Source organism: Miscanthus floridulus, chromosome 9, assembly GCF_019320115.1.
Source record: "Miscanthus floridulus cultivar M001 chromosome 9, ASM1932011v1, whole genome shotgun sequence".
Classification (NCBI taxonomy): domain Eukaryota; kingdom Viridiplantae; phylum Streptophyta; class Magnoliopsida; order Poales; family Poaceae; genus Miscanthus; species Miscanthus floridulus.
Genome location: NC_089588.1, coordinates 119,347,707 through 119,362,317, shown reverse-complemented (window position 1 = coordinate 119,362,317; position 14,611 = coordinate 119,347,707). Strand labels below are relative to the sequence as shown.

Here is a 14,611-nt window from a genome sequence, read left to right as displayed (position 1 = left end):
TACTGGTGGCTCAGAAACCAATCAAGCCAAGCCCGCGTTTCTCCCTCCCGGTCTCATTGGCTCCTGGACCCCACATGTTATCTCTTGCCGCAGATACCTCCACCATTAACGTGGAGCTCGAGCTCCAATTGAGCGGCACCCCAAGCATTCCCGAGACCATCTAACAGCCCCACCACAATCCCCGTCCACCCTCCCCAATCATGGCAAAATGGAGACAGTGCAAAAACATGGCAAAATGGTAGAACGACGAACTGATATAATGTTTAACAATTATGCCCACACACCATATATGTAACCCTCGGACATCATCACGCATATCTTATCACTCACATCTCATATCAAGGGAAAATAAAAATTTGAAATGTCACTACATATCTGACAAGAAAATACCTCTCAGAACAGAGCTCAAGGGCAAATACTTAAGCTAACAAAAAATGACAAGACATACAAACATAGCAAAAAGGAAAATCTGCACATGTTTCCTATACTCTAAGCTTGTCGATGGACTTGGAAAAACTGTTCGTATTCTGGGAATGTTTCTGTAATTCTTTCAACCAGGCTGTCTGGGAACGTTTGGGCCTGCAAAGCAGGACGTTTCTGCATCAGGGAAATAACCACCTCTTGTTTGTCCACGTCATCTAGAGAGCCTGCGTTTACTCAAGAGGCAAGTGGTCATGAAACTATCCCCACATGTTTTAGGCAAAAAAGCAGATTGGGGGTAACAGATGAAGGAACTTACCCAATTCAATGTCTTGGGTTTCTTCGTCAATGTCTCCTTCCTCGATAGCCTCGTTTGACTCACCCGCAGCAGCTAGTGCATATCTTTCAAGGAATTCCTCTTCTGTTTCTTCCCGCACATCATCGTCGTCCGAATCCTAATTGCAGTATATTTATCTTATAAGCAGTGTGCTTAAGCCTGACAAAAAAGATAGAAAGCAGTGTCTTCATTCTATTACCTCATCATCGTCATCGGTGTCTTCGTCTTCATGGTCATCATCAAGATCTTCAGCACCATCGTCGTAATCATTGTCCCCATCCTCTTGAACTTCCTTCTGCTGAATGCAAGATTCCATCAGTGATACATAGCAGTCTTGTAACACTTTGGTGCCACCCATGGAAAGGGACATAAGATGGTTAATCACAGTTGATAATGTTAGCACTGCATCAAGGAAACAAACAATTAAAAGATGACCCATGTTCATAGGATGTCAGAGAGAGAAAATATCAACAGCGTAAAGCAATGCAGTGATCTGTACATAGCCACTTACCAGCTAACTTGATCTCGGATTCAGATGACAGGCCAGGATTGAATGAGCTGCTTGAGACTTGTGCCAATGCAGATGTCCAGATTGCCAATCCATTGCCATCAAAATTGTTCAAGACTTGTTCAATGGCATCTGGATAGCAAATGTAGCATGAAGATATTGCTAACAATAGTGGTTTCCATAGCCCAGCAGGACTGTCAGATATAGCCGGGGAAGAAGTCACACACTATATGTGTACAACATGGAGTATATATATGTTAGCTGGAGTCAGTCGTGCATGTGTTGAGGCATTCAGGGACTCATGTCCATGCATGGACGTACTGCACAAACTGCGGCAGCAGGTGCAGGAGGCGATGCACTTGGTAGGGCATTCCTTGGGGCAGCCGACGTGGCAGTCCGAGCCGCCTTTGTCTTTGCAGGAGACATTTCGCTTGTCTTAAAAATGGCTTGTTCGGCTTCTTTTTTCAGCCGGAACAGTATTTTTCTCTCACAATAATTCAGTCGGAACAGTGTTTTTCAGCTAGTTTCAGCCAAGTTTTAGACCAGCGAACGGGACCATTGTAGTTGCGCCCCAACTTGAAGTTCAAGTTGATGGTGAGCATGATCTCGCCCCAATCAAACCTTGGCTGGGACATGGTCGCCGACGAGGCCGCAGAAGCCGCAGATTTCGCCACCGAGGCCACGCCGCACGACGACAGGGCAAGCGCCGCTACCACCGCCACTGCTGCCATCGCCACCTTGTCAAGACTCCGCCTCACCATGGGTTCCGCTTCTAGTAGATAGCTATCTTCCTCTGGGCTCTCGGACAGACTCCGATCCCCCAACATATATATGGTCACTGCAGTGCAGCGTGCAGGCAATAAGCATGCATGCGACTTTGACGAGATTTGCACATGCTTAGCTTACATGGCAAGTCACGTAGGAGTACACAAAGTGACACCACAAACTGACGTCCGTGTGCATGCTACGCGTCCGATCCTGTAAATGTTCTTCAAAACTACAACCTCGTAGAGGGTAAGCTGAGTTTACTATAGGTACCTCTCTCTGGAAGGATTGGATGAGCCTTTCTCCTTGTCTTTAGCATATTTCAGTATCCTTAATACTGCCTGTTGGGTCTCTGGCTTATCAAACTTAAGATAACTGCCAGATGATTCTGTACTCCTCGCATATATCCAATTCCTTGAGCGTACCTTCAAATTCGTCACATCGTTATTCCTAGCAGCTGCGGCCTCTTCGTCCATCTTTCTAAACTGCTCTTCCTTGGCATAGTAGCCCCAGGGCCTAGATGATGGTGGTGTTTGTTCCTCTTCGTCAGCTCGGTGTTACGGGCACTGAGCTCCAATGCCTCCGGTGAAGTCTTCTGAGCCACGAGCTCCTCCCGTTGACTAGGAATTATTTTGCCGAACTCGTTGAAGGGAGTTAACCCCTTTTGGATATACTTCGTGTTGAGCTTCTACTTCCAACGTCGAAATAACTCTCCCATCATCCTAAAAGCATTTTTTTTACCAGTTCGTGCTTACCCTCCGGAAATCTAAAATTGAGCTTCAGCTGCCTATCCCATAGTTTATTCTTTTTGTTCTCTGATACCTCTTTCCAGTTAGGGATTGCTGGGTTCAATTTATCTCTTACTAGGGCCCCGATCGTATTACGGAATCGTCCTCTTAATTCATTTGGCTCAAGGATCTCCCCTGCTGGCCCGACCTCCGTTATCACATAGCATGCCTTATCTGGATATAGATTTTCTTTTCTATCTCCTCGTTTCCTCTTAGGCTTGGTAGTCGTGGTTGTGTCTTGAGGTTGTGGAGCAGAGGCATCGTGATCCGTCTCTGTGGTTGTTGCATTTGCTCTCCTTTCCTCTATTACGTCTTGTCTAACGAGATGTCGCAGACGTCGACGTCGTCTTTTCCGAGTTTTAGGAGGGACCTGTATATACAATAGGTCAAAGTGTTAGCAGAGGTAACACAGCCAAAGCTTTAGCAAAATTTACAAACTAAGGTTTTTTCCCTACCTCCTTGTTCGGGTCAAAATCCTTGTCTAAATCTTCCTCCGTTGGCCTCCTTCTGGCTTCACGTGGGAAAGGATCCTCGGGACTTACATATCCTTCTTCTGAGTCCTCATCATCATCATCATCAACTTCTTCGCCTTCATCAGCCTCTCCTGCTCTTCCTTCTGCTCCCCTTCCTCCTCGTCACACTGCTCCTGAGTAAGCATCACTTCTAGATCCTTTTCTAACTCATTATCGAACTGCTCCTAAGTAAGCTGGTCCTCTAGTGCTTGCTCCTCATAGGTTGGCTGCTCATCATGCTCGGGGCATCGGGCTGCACTGTCTGGTGTCCGCGACATTATTTTGTGCTTTGTTCTAATAGATGCAAGAAAGTGTTGTTTAGGTACGTGAGAAGGTATAAGAAATCAAAAAGGTCTATAAACCAAAGTAGTCCTATAGAACAACAATATATCAAAAAAACAAGAAGTAGCAGTAGTAGAGGCCTCAGAAACATGTCAATCATAATCTGATCTTGAACTTGGAGCATCAAGGCATCATAACAGAGAAGAGAGGAGAAGGTAATGTAGGGGCGGCTGCTAATGATGCTAAGTTCCTCACAAGTTCTTGATCATCAGCTCATATTCCATATAACGTATGGACTTGGACAATTTCATCATCAACAAAACAAAGGAGAGGAGATGAGAGGGAAGATTTGGCAAAAAAGCAACAGCTGCTTAGCAAACATAGAAAGGAAAAGGTGTAAAAAAAGCAGCTGCTGCTTCCCAAATATTGAGGATAGGAAAAATAGCCAAAAAATAGTTGACTGCTGCCACATGGTTGGAAGACCCCTGCAGATCAAAATCTAAAATTGATAAGAGTAGCTAGCAGTAGCAAGTAGAGTAGTAGTAGTTCAGTAGAGTAGAGTAGTAGTAGTTCAGTATAGTAGTAGTAGTCTTGCTGCTGCTGCTACGCACACACCAGAGATGGCCTGGAGGATCAGCAGGCTTGGCCGAGCACCCTTGCTGCTGCTACGCACACACTAGAGAGAGAGAGGTACAGATGGAGATAGCTACTAAAAAATGAAATTGAAATTGACAAGCAAACATAAACTAAAACTAAAATTGATAACATAGCTACCAGACTCTAAAAGCTGAAATAACAATTACTGCTTAAAGAAATAGCACAAATTAAAGCCTCACTGTGCTGCTGCCATAAGCGAAATGCACTTAAGAAAAAGGAACTGGCAGCAGCAAAAGATCACAAGTCAACAGCAGGGTACAGGAATATGATTCCCAACAGCTGCAGATATGCAGATACCCTAGCTTAGTGCTACATGTTAAGAACCTCCACCACTAAGTACAAGATGATGGCACATGATCCTTGACAACATGGATTCGACAGCACTCCCAATCTAACTTGCTTACCGGTAGTCAGGGTACGACAGCTCGAAAGACCAATTAGTATAATCCTCAATACCTCAATATGACTTGTGCATGAAACTTGGAAGGCTAACAGACCAGCTAAAGTTGCCAGGCTAAATTACAGAAGCCACTAGAGTGGACGAGCATTATATATCTAGATCACTTTTTAAGCAGAAAGCAAACACCTATCATTCTAACCACAATTCCAATACTCAAATTGCCAAAACAGGAACCCATGACGAAACAGAAAAAAAGTTAATAGTGCGCTTTCGCTGAAATGGATGCCACTTGCACTTAATAATAGCAAATTGATGCCACTTGCTATTTCACTGAAAGGATGAGCATTTCAGTCTAAGATCGCTCCTAGTACACAAACAACGCTAAAGCCAGTTTGAGTGGGGTTTAAAAATACAAGTGTGAATGACCTTGAAGGCTAAAGCCAGTTTGAGTAGGGTTTCATACTCATTTAATGAGATAAGACATCGGTAGACAGTAAAAGGGATGAGGTAGCAAATAAATATAAGATAAAAGGAACTGAAATCATCCTGAAGTTTCCAAAAGAACTGAAATAGTGCAAGGATATAAGTATGTAAAGAAACAGCAGCAAAAGGAACTGGCAGCAGCAAAAGGTCACAAGTCAGTAAATTAGCAAAAGGTCACACCTTCGATGGAAGTGTCAGTAAGTCAGTAAGTCAGCAAAAGGTCACAATGAGGTAAGACACTCCAGATGGAAGTGTCACACCCTCGATGTTGATTTAAGATTTTTTTTTTCTTTTCTGAATGCAACTAACACAAAAGGATGAATATACAATGTAAAGTTGAGAGCTTGGATTTTTTTGTCTACTACTCGGATGAAAATTCCAGGGTACAAATCTAGGTATAGATTGGAGAGAAACCACATGGAAGAAATCGCATGGGGAGTGCCAGAGAGGAAGAAATCACATGGGGAGTTCTACCTACTAGTTCATTGATGAAATAATCCTATGTGGTATAGTACCGAGTGTTAGTGGATTATTAGCCCTTTTGCAGAGGCAGGTAGCAAGTGATTTACAACTGCACCTACCACTAACCACTCCGATAGCAAATGCAAGCATTTCCTTTTATAAAACAAAGAAAGGTTATATGAAATACTACTAGTAAAAGTAACCAATATTCTAGGAAAAACATGGCCCAAGGTGAATGCAGATTTTTAAAGCTTGGCCACACGGATCTCTCTGCAGTTTTTTTTAGAGAGTAAGAAAGTGCAGGTTTTGTCTAAGATACACTTAAAGGCCTGCATTTTTATTCCAGAATCTGTGTGATTGCTGTGGATATGTTACTATCTGGAGTGAGTGGCTGCGAGTTGTGTTGGATTGGGATGCTCCTTATCCAAGTCTCACGTTTAAGCTGTCAATTCAGAGACAAACACTTTATTGGAGATAACTATATATAGTTGCCTTGCACATTTTTGGCTGAAAAAATCCATGGCAGGGGGCTTAATAGTATCGACTGTACATACCGAGGGTCATGACCAGGTTTTATAGTTTTTGCTACTCTGACCTGAGCTTTGATGTGTTTTGGGTGTTCCTACCCAGTTCGTTCATCGCTCCTTTCGTTGAAGAGAGGATTATTATATTATGCCTGGTTGGGTTTTCATTTTTTATTGCGGGAAGGGTTTTCATTGATTCTACAAAGATTTGATTGTGTGGTTACTAAAGAGATGTCACCATCATCTGGACTAAGTGGCTGAATCTAACGACTGTTGGGTAGGACTAGGACAAATGGACAACCGATCGATCCTTATGAAAAAAGAAAGTGTTACCGACTAAATTGACTAAAGATAAATGATGTTCACCTTGTACAGTTTGACATAAGAAAGTCAGGTTTCTGGTTACATATCAAAGGTAGGTCTGACCCAATCCCCACCATGACTTCAGGCTCTACATACACACCATCAGAAGAGTTTAGTTGCTGACTTTGATGTCCTAGGAGAGGGTAAAGTTTCAAGATTTTGTCTCATGAACTACCCTGGAGATCACAGTTTACTGACTGGGAACTGGCAGCAGCAAAAATGATGGAAGATGAATCTAGTGATTAACACTAGATGGAGATGAGGAGAAGGCAAAGGCAAAGATATCATACCTGTGGGACGACGAAGAAACTTCAAGCTTAGAATCTTGGCGTGCACTCGGCGCGTGACCCACGACTGGACAAGCGTGAGCGTCCGGCATGTGAGGTCGTAGATGGAGGCCGCTCACAGCCACCCGGCCACCGCCGCCAGCGCCGCCGCCTGCCACTTGGTCAGGCCCGCACCCGTACCCGCGCCCAAACCCTAGGCTGCCAATGACGAGGTGTACGGCACACCAAGCCGAGGTGGAGGGCGGTGACCGGCAAGGAGGCGAGGAGGACACCGCATGGAGGCGAGGAGGACACCGCACGCCAAACCCTAGGCCGCCGTCTGCATCGCCGCGACCCGTTGCCTTGCGTCGCGAGGAGGAAGGGGAGTGGTGGAGGACCAGGAGGAGGAGGAGGAAGAGGAGGAGGACAAGGGTGGTTGCCGCCGCGCGGAGGGTCGGCCACCGCTGAGGTCGTCGCCCAGCACATGGGCAGGCTTACGGCGTCGGGAGGAAGAAGAGAGCGCCAACACATTTTCACCCGAGCGCCCCCCGATTTTATACTCAGGACTATTTGTAGGGGCGGTTCCTGAACCAGCCGCCCCTACAAATGCATTTCTAGGGACAGTTCCTGATCCAGCCGTCCATACAAATGCATTTGTAAGGGCGGTTCCTGATCTAGCCGCCCCTATAAATGCATTTCTATTTTATTAAATTATTAATTCTGTATTTTTAAAATCACAAAAACACAAAGTAAATGTACATAATATTTTGTATTATTCTATATATGCACAAATATATATAAAAACAATTGTAGTCATAAATGTTGTAAACATAACTCAATCTTGTCATGTGACTACAATTTGAATTTTAAAAATTTGAATTTTAAAACTTCGACTACAATTTTAGGACATTAAATGACCTAAAATAAAAATATTATAAACATAAAAGTTGTATAACTCATCAACATATACAACTTTTATTTTGATCATCTTGTCATGTGACTTTGTTTAAACGATTTAAAATTTAAAATTTAAACAATTTCAACTTCAAACAATATTTTGAAAGAGTAAATGATTTTAGCTGAAAAACTCATGAATATCAAAGTTGTAGAACTCATCAATATGTACAACTTTTATTTTGATCATCTTTTCATTTGACCAAATTTGAACTGTTGAAATTTTGAATCTTAATAAATGGCAACTTCAAACAAGATTTTGAAATCTTAAATGATTTCAACAATAAAAGTCATGAACATAAAAGTTGTTGAACTCATCACTATCTACAACTTTTATTTTGGTCACTTCTTCATGTGTCAAGTATTAGTAAATATTGTTCACAAATTCACATATGACTCATAGTTTCATGAACTATACGAGAGACATGTTGATTTGTAAACAATGTTTACTATCACTTTGTTAGATTAAAAAATAACCAAAATAAAAGATGTAGATCTTCATGACTTATACAACTTTGATATTTATCACTTTTTCAGCTGAAATCATTTAATGGTTGAAAATCACGTTAGAACTTGTTATTTTTTTAAATTTGAAAATTTGAATTGCTCAAACTTTGTCCAACGAAAAGAATGACCAAATCAACACAGTAACTTGATAGGGCATGATTTTAGAAAATTTTAGAAAAAAAATCATCACATTTGGAGCTAATATGAGGGAGAAAGACTAGTTACAAATTTTACCCAGAGATTAAAAAGAAAAATCACAACTATTTATAATGATCAACGATGAACAAGTGTGATTTCTCTTTTTAATCTGTGGCTAAAACTTGTAACTAGTTTTTCTTCCTCATACTAACTCCAAATATGATGGTTTTTCTTCCTAAAATTTTCTAAAATCATGCTCTATCATTTTAGTCTAGTCCATCTATTTTTGTCACTAATTTTGCACAATTCAAATTTTTAATTTCAGAAAATGACAGCTTCAAACCTGATTTTTAGCCACTAAATGATTTCAGTTGTAAAGGTGATGAATATAAAAGTTGTTGAACACATCACTATCTACAACTTTTATTTTGGTCATCTTTTTATTTGACAAAATTTGATTAGTTCAAATTTTGAATTTCAGAAAATGACAGCTTGATTTTCAACCACTAAATGATTTCAGCTGTAATGGTGATGAATATAAAAGTTATTGAACACATCACTATCTCCTACTTTTATTTTGGCCATTTTCTTCATTTCATAAAGTGTTAACTGATTTCATAAAGTTTTAGTAGTAATAGAGTGGATGTTGAAATAGATTCATCTGGATGTTGCAAAGGGTAATCTCACACACATGCATAAAATGAAGTCTAACACACATACATAAATATATAGTCTTACACACATACATAAATATATTGTCTCACACGCATGCATAAATAAAGTCTTACGAACACACACTTACACAAACACTCCACGTTCAACAACTAGCTAGCCCGCTGTAACGACTTTCCCCTTGACACCTTTTTGTTCCCATAACAATATGTCTTTGGGTAGGTTCTTTTCCACAACACTGATCTTCTTATGAAAGTCTGTGAATAGCGGCATCTCATCGTAGTTATTGTAAGCTTCAACATCGTCCACGCCATCAACTCCGATAATGTGCTGTTTCCCGGAGGCAACCACGTGCTTTGTCTTCTTCTTCGGAAGGAGGTTACTTTGTGGGTCAGACATATAGAAAACTTGTGAAGCGAGCACCCAAGGGTCATCTTGGTAGCCTAGATTCTCGAGGTCCAGGACTCTCAATACGATCTTGTTCAGTTGGTGTTGTTTGATCCAGCGGCATCGAAATAGGGCCACTGTTGTATTCCTTTCATAGTCAAGTTCCCATATCTCTTCAATGATGCCAAAGTATTGAATCTTTCGCCCCAACCCATCGAGAGCCTCTATTTGAACGCCATTGTTTTGGTTCACATATTTACTATCCTTTGCGTTGGTATAGTACGTATACCCTTTGATGTCATAAGCATTCCAATATGTCACCTGTCTCGATGGCCCCTCCGCCAACATACTGATGGTAATAGAGTCTATGGTTTCTCCAGGAGGTATGTTTTGGTCCTTCAACCATGTAGTTAGTCATTGCTTATGTTGTTTCATGACCCAATCATCCGAACAACCATTTCTCTCCGCCATAATGATAACCAAGTGTTCATCAATGTACGGTTGCATCAGTTGTGTACTCTGCAAGACACTATAATGCGCCCGACTCACCTCTTTGTAATCATGGTCGATGAACACTTTTTCTACCACTGGTGTCCTTCCCAGCCAGCCTACCCTTATGACGAGAATCGGGTTTACCAATCACTTTCTGTATTTTTAGGTACTCTTGACAGCACTCGACGACTTCTTCAGTACTATAACCCTCTATCATGGAGCCCTCTGGATATGCTCGATTATGCATGTATCGACTTAGAACTGACATGAACCGCTTGTAGGACCACATTTCATGCAAGTAGCAAGGGCCTAGCGCCTGTATCGGATGAACCATGTGAATCATGAGATATGGCATTGTATCAAAAAAAGTAGGAGGTAAACACATCTCTAGCTAGTTTTGTGTCTCCACCATAAATTCATGTAGGTCACTCAGCTCTTGCTTGCCTATCGTCTTTTGTGAGATCTTCGAAAAGAAGTAGCACATGCGGGTGATGACCATTTTTAAGAACTCTGACTTTATAGCCCTGATTGCAATAGGTAGAAACACTATCAGCATCACATGACAATCATGAGCCTTGCAGTGTATTATTGACAAGTCCTTCATCGACACTAGCTTCTTCACATTTGCTGAAAACTTAGTTGAGAATTTGACCCCCTCAAGAAAGTGCATATAGCTCTCTTCTCGTCTGGTGTTAGGTTGAAGCACGCCATGGGCAGAGTGTATTTTCCATTATCCTCAGGTACCAGGTGAAGCTGTGGCATCATGTTTAGTTGCACCATGTCTTTTCGTGCTTTCAGACCATCCTTTGACTTGCCTGTGTCCATCAAGGTAGCAATAAGACTCTCAAAGACATTCTTCTGCATGTGCATAGCATCAATGGCATGGGGACCTCTAAGTCTGGCCAATAAGGCAGATACTGAAAGAAGATCGACTGTTTCTTGAAAGGTACGCCTTCGATAGGAGGTGTGCTTCTATCACTGTTCGTCCCATCTAGATTCTTCTTTCCATAGACGACACGTATGTTTTCACCATTCTGTACACGTGTTCTCCATTTTGACGTCTCTCCGGAGGGGGTTCAATCTCTGGGTTGTTGTCATAAAATCTAAAGAATAATTTGTTGTGGTACTTGTGACTTGTCTTTAAGAAGTGTCGGTTTCTTAGGTAAACTATCTTCTTGGATGCATCCAGGTACACCCATGTAGTACCATCCAAGGAAACCAAGCAACCCATCTTTCCTTTGATCTGTCCAGACAAAGCAAACAGCGTGGGGTAATCATTGGTAGTAACAAATATTATTGCTCTACATATGAAGTCCTCCTTTCGGAACGCATCGTACATCGGCTCCCCATGCCTCCATAGCCTCTCCATTTCTTGCATCAAAGGCTCGAGGAACACGTCTATATCAATGCCTGGTTGTTTAGGGCCAAAAATAAGAATAGTGAGGAGAAGGTACTTTCTCTCCTGACACAACCACATTGGTATGTTGTACATGGTCAAGATCACTGGCCAAGTGCTGTGGTTGCTCATCCTCTCATGGAAGGGATTCATTCCATCAATGCTCAAGCCAAACCGTACATTCTTTGGGTCATCGCTGAATTCTTTGTGCTTCTCATCGAACCTTTGCCACTGACTACAATCAGCAGGGTATGCAATCTTATCATCATCCACCTTGCGCTCATCATCCCACCATGTCATGAGTGTGGCTTCTTTAGGGTTTAGGAAGATACATCTTAAGCGGTCGGTCACTGGCAGGTACCACATTACCAAGGTAGGAATTCTTCTCTGCTTTGCATCGTTGCATAGTTTACAGGCAAGAAAATGTAATAGACAAGTTTTAGCACAAATTAATTTCAGGAAGGAATAATGCATGGTCTGCATATGCAACTGTATGATTGACAATCGATCCTGTTTCACTGTGGCTGCAGCAATATTTATTGTCATCGCCCTAGCAACTCTCGTGATTTTAGAGGCTAAGAGGCGAAAGCAAAGGAGGTTTTTTGACAAAAACGGTGGTGACATACTCAAGAGTATGGGCATCAACATCTTCACGGAGGGTCAGCTGAAGAAAATCACAAACGGCTACAAAAACTCCATTGGAGAAGGTGCCTTTGGAAAGGTCTACATAGGGATCACTGGTGATGCCCAACAGGTTGCCGTCAAGTGCTCCACTGCGAAAGGCGAGGTGCTTCCGCAGGAGGAGTTCGTGAACGAGATCACCTTCCAGTTCCGCATCAACCACGCTAACCTCGTCCGCCTCGTTGGATGCTGCCTAGAGACAGACGTTCCCATGCTTGTCTTCGAGTTTATCCCCAGAGGAAAGCCTTTGTAGCGTGCTTCATGGCACAGGCAAGATGCACCCGCTGCCCTTGCCAGTGCGCCTAAACATTGCCATCGGCTCAGCGGAAGCTCTTGCTTACATGCACTCTCATGGTGGCCCACAACCATGTCCATGGTGATGTCAAGTCAGGCAATATCCTCCTCGATGATAATCTCACTCCTAAGGTCTCTGACTTTGGCTCGGCAAAGCTTGTGTCTGTCGCTAGCAGGTACTCCAAGTGGTGTGTATCAGGAGACATGAGCTACATAGACCCGATATACATAAAGTCTGGCCGATTCACGGAGAAGAGCGACGTCTACAGCTTCGGTGTGGTGCTCTTGGAACTCGTCACAAGGAAGCCCGCAAAGGATGGGGAAAATAGCCTCTACATAGACTTCATCAAGTTATGCAAGGACGAGGGAAATGGACGGAAGTTGTACGATGAAGAGATCTTATCTGGTGATGACGCTTGATCTCATCATCACATGGAGTGCCTCGACATGATCAGTAAGCTTGCAGTCCAATGCCTCAAGGAAGACTTGGATGACAGACCGACCATGGCTGAGGTGGTGGAGGAGCTTAAGCGAGTGAAGGCAATAGCCACCGGAGGCTCATGTTCTGTCACGGTTAATTAAGGATGTCTGAACATCATTCTGGTATAGCTACTACGTTATAGCAAGACTTCAGCTTCATCCCCATATCCATGGTAGTCACAGTTTAGTACTTGAGTTGACTGTACTTTGAATTATATTCATGTAGTGTCGTGTCATCTTTATCTGTATCATGAGACTTGTTATTAAGATGGTTGTATTTTGTGCTTATGTAGACATGTAGTGCCACTATTACTTCTCCGTCTAAGAATATAGCTACGTACATTCACAGACGGTGGAGTATTATGTTGGAAACATCACTAGCTAATGATCGTATGTTGATATGGGCAACAATCTTATTTGTTCTGGTTCAATTATTCGTAGTTGTTTCGAATGAACACTATTGGGACTGGAATTTTCCTAGCGGTTCGAAACTGTCAAGGAATGAAATAAGCAAAACTGTCAAAGTATTTTCCTGACAGCAAACCAGTATGAAAATACCGCTAGGGACCAAACGTCTAGAAAAATTTCATGTCGATTAACCATCAAAAACAGTTCTCGATACTTTCTTACTATTGGCCAACAGAAAAAAACTATGCAGCATCAGGTTTGTTGATTTTATTCATGTCAACATAAATCGACGGGGAATAGTTTTCCCTATAGGTTCTCTATTGGCAGGGAAATTGTTGCTTGACTACCCATTATGCTACCGACAAAGCAAATGAGACTTTTCATGTAGGTGAATGTCACACTATAATTTTTGCTGATTTTATGATGTAGTTGGGTAACACAAATAAAAACAATGATTTAGCGGCTCATAGATAAAAGTCCAAATAGGAAAGCACCTAGTTCATGTTTTCACATGCCCATTTTATTGAAACCAAAGATAGCAACAAAACGCACACATGTGAAAACATGAATTCATATGTTTCAGTACTCGGTGACGGCTTTGGTTGAACCACAAACTTCACCTTCTTGGATAGGTACTGTACTTGCACTTGTGAATTATGAAAATTAAGAACATGCATGTGTAAGCTCCAAGACTTATTCACCACTTGTAAATATTGAAGTGCAACAAAGGGTAGGTGTAATAAGATAAATATTATTTACAAAAACTAGTTTAAAAAACAAGTTCACTTATGGGTTCCAAAAGTGTTTGAAAATGTGTATTAAATAGTTTTAAAACTTTCTTAAAAAGGGGGGTTAAATTTTCTCAAAATATATGTGTATATTTCAAAAACTAGGGTGAGAAATTAAGTTTCAAAAAGGGGTTTTGAAATTGTTTATTTTGTCATTCAAAACTAGATTCAAATACCTAAATGATTATTTAAAACAGGGTTCTAAAATATTTCAAAAGAGCTTCACAATAGTTTTAAATGATTTATCAAAATATAGTTTAAAAGGTTTGCAAAAGCAGGTTAAAAAGACATTAAAAATGTGTGAAAGGTATGAGAAGATAATGGTTTGAAACAAGTTCAAAATATACTTATTTTTAATCAAATTTTAATGTTTGAGAGTTTGCAAGATTCAAATAGTATAGAATTAGTTTCAAAATTAGTTTGCGAATCTATAAAATCTTCAAAATCTGTCCTGGGCCGAATTCAATTCAAAACCAACATAAATCTCCATCATCTTTTCAGCCTGACCTGCTTCTCTCCTCGGGCCGAAATCCACCAGCCCAACTCCCTCCCCATGCCCTACATTCTCCGTTGCAAGGCTGGTTACTGGTGGCCCAGAAACCAATCAAGCCAAGCCCGCGTTTCTCCCTCCCGGTCTCACTGGCTCC

The 14,611-nt window shown here is 41.7% G+C and overlaps 1 pseudogene; it reads right to left on the bottom strand.

Moving 5' to 3' along the window:
• Positions 1-447: 447 nt before the first annotated feature.
• Positions 448-14,611, bottom strand: part of LOC136482779 (uncharacterized) — a 28,331-nt pseudogene continuing 14,167 nt past the window's right edge.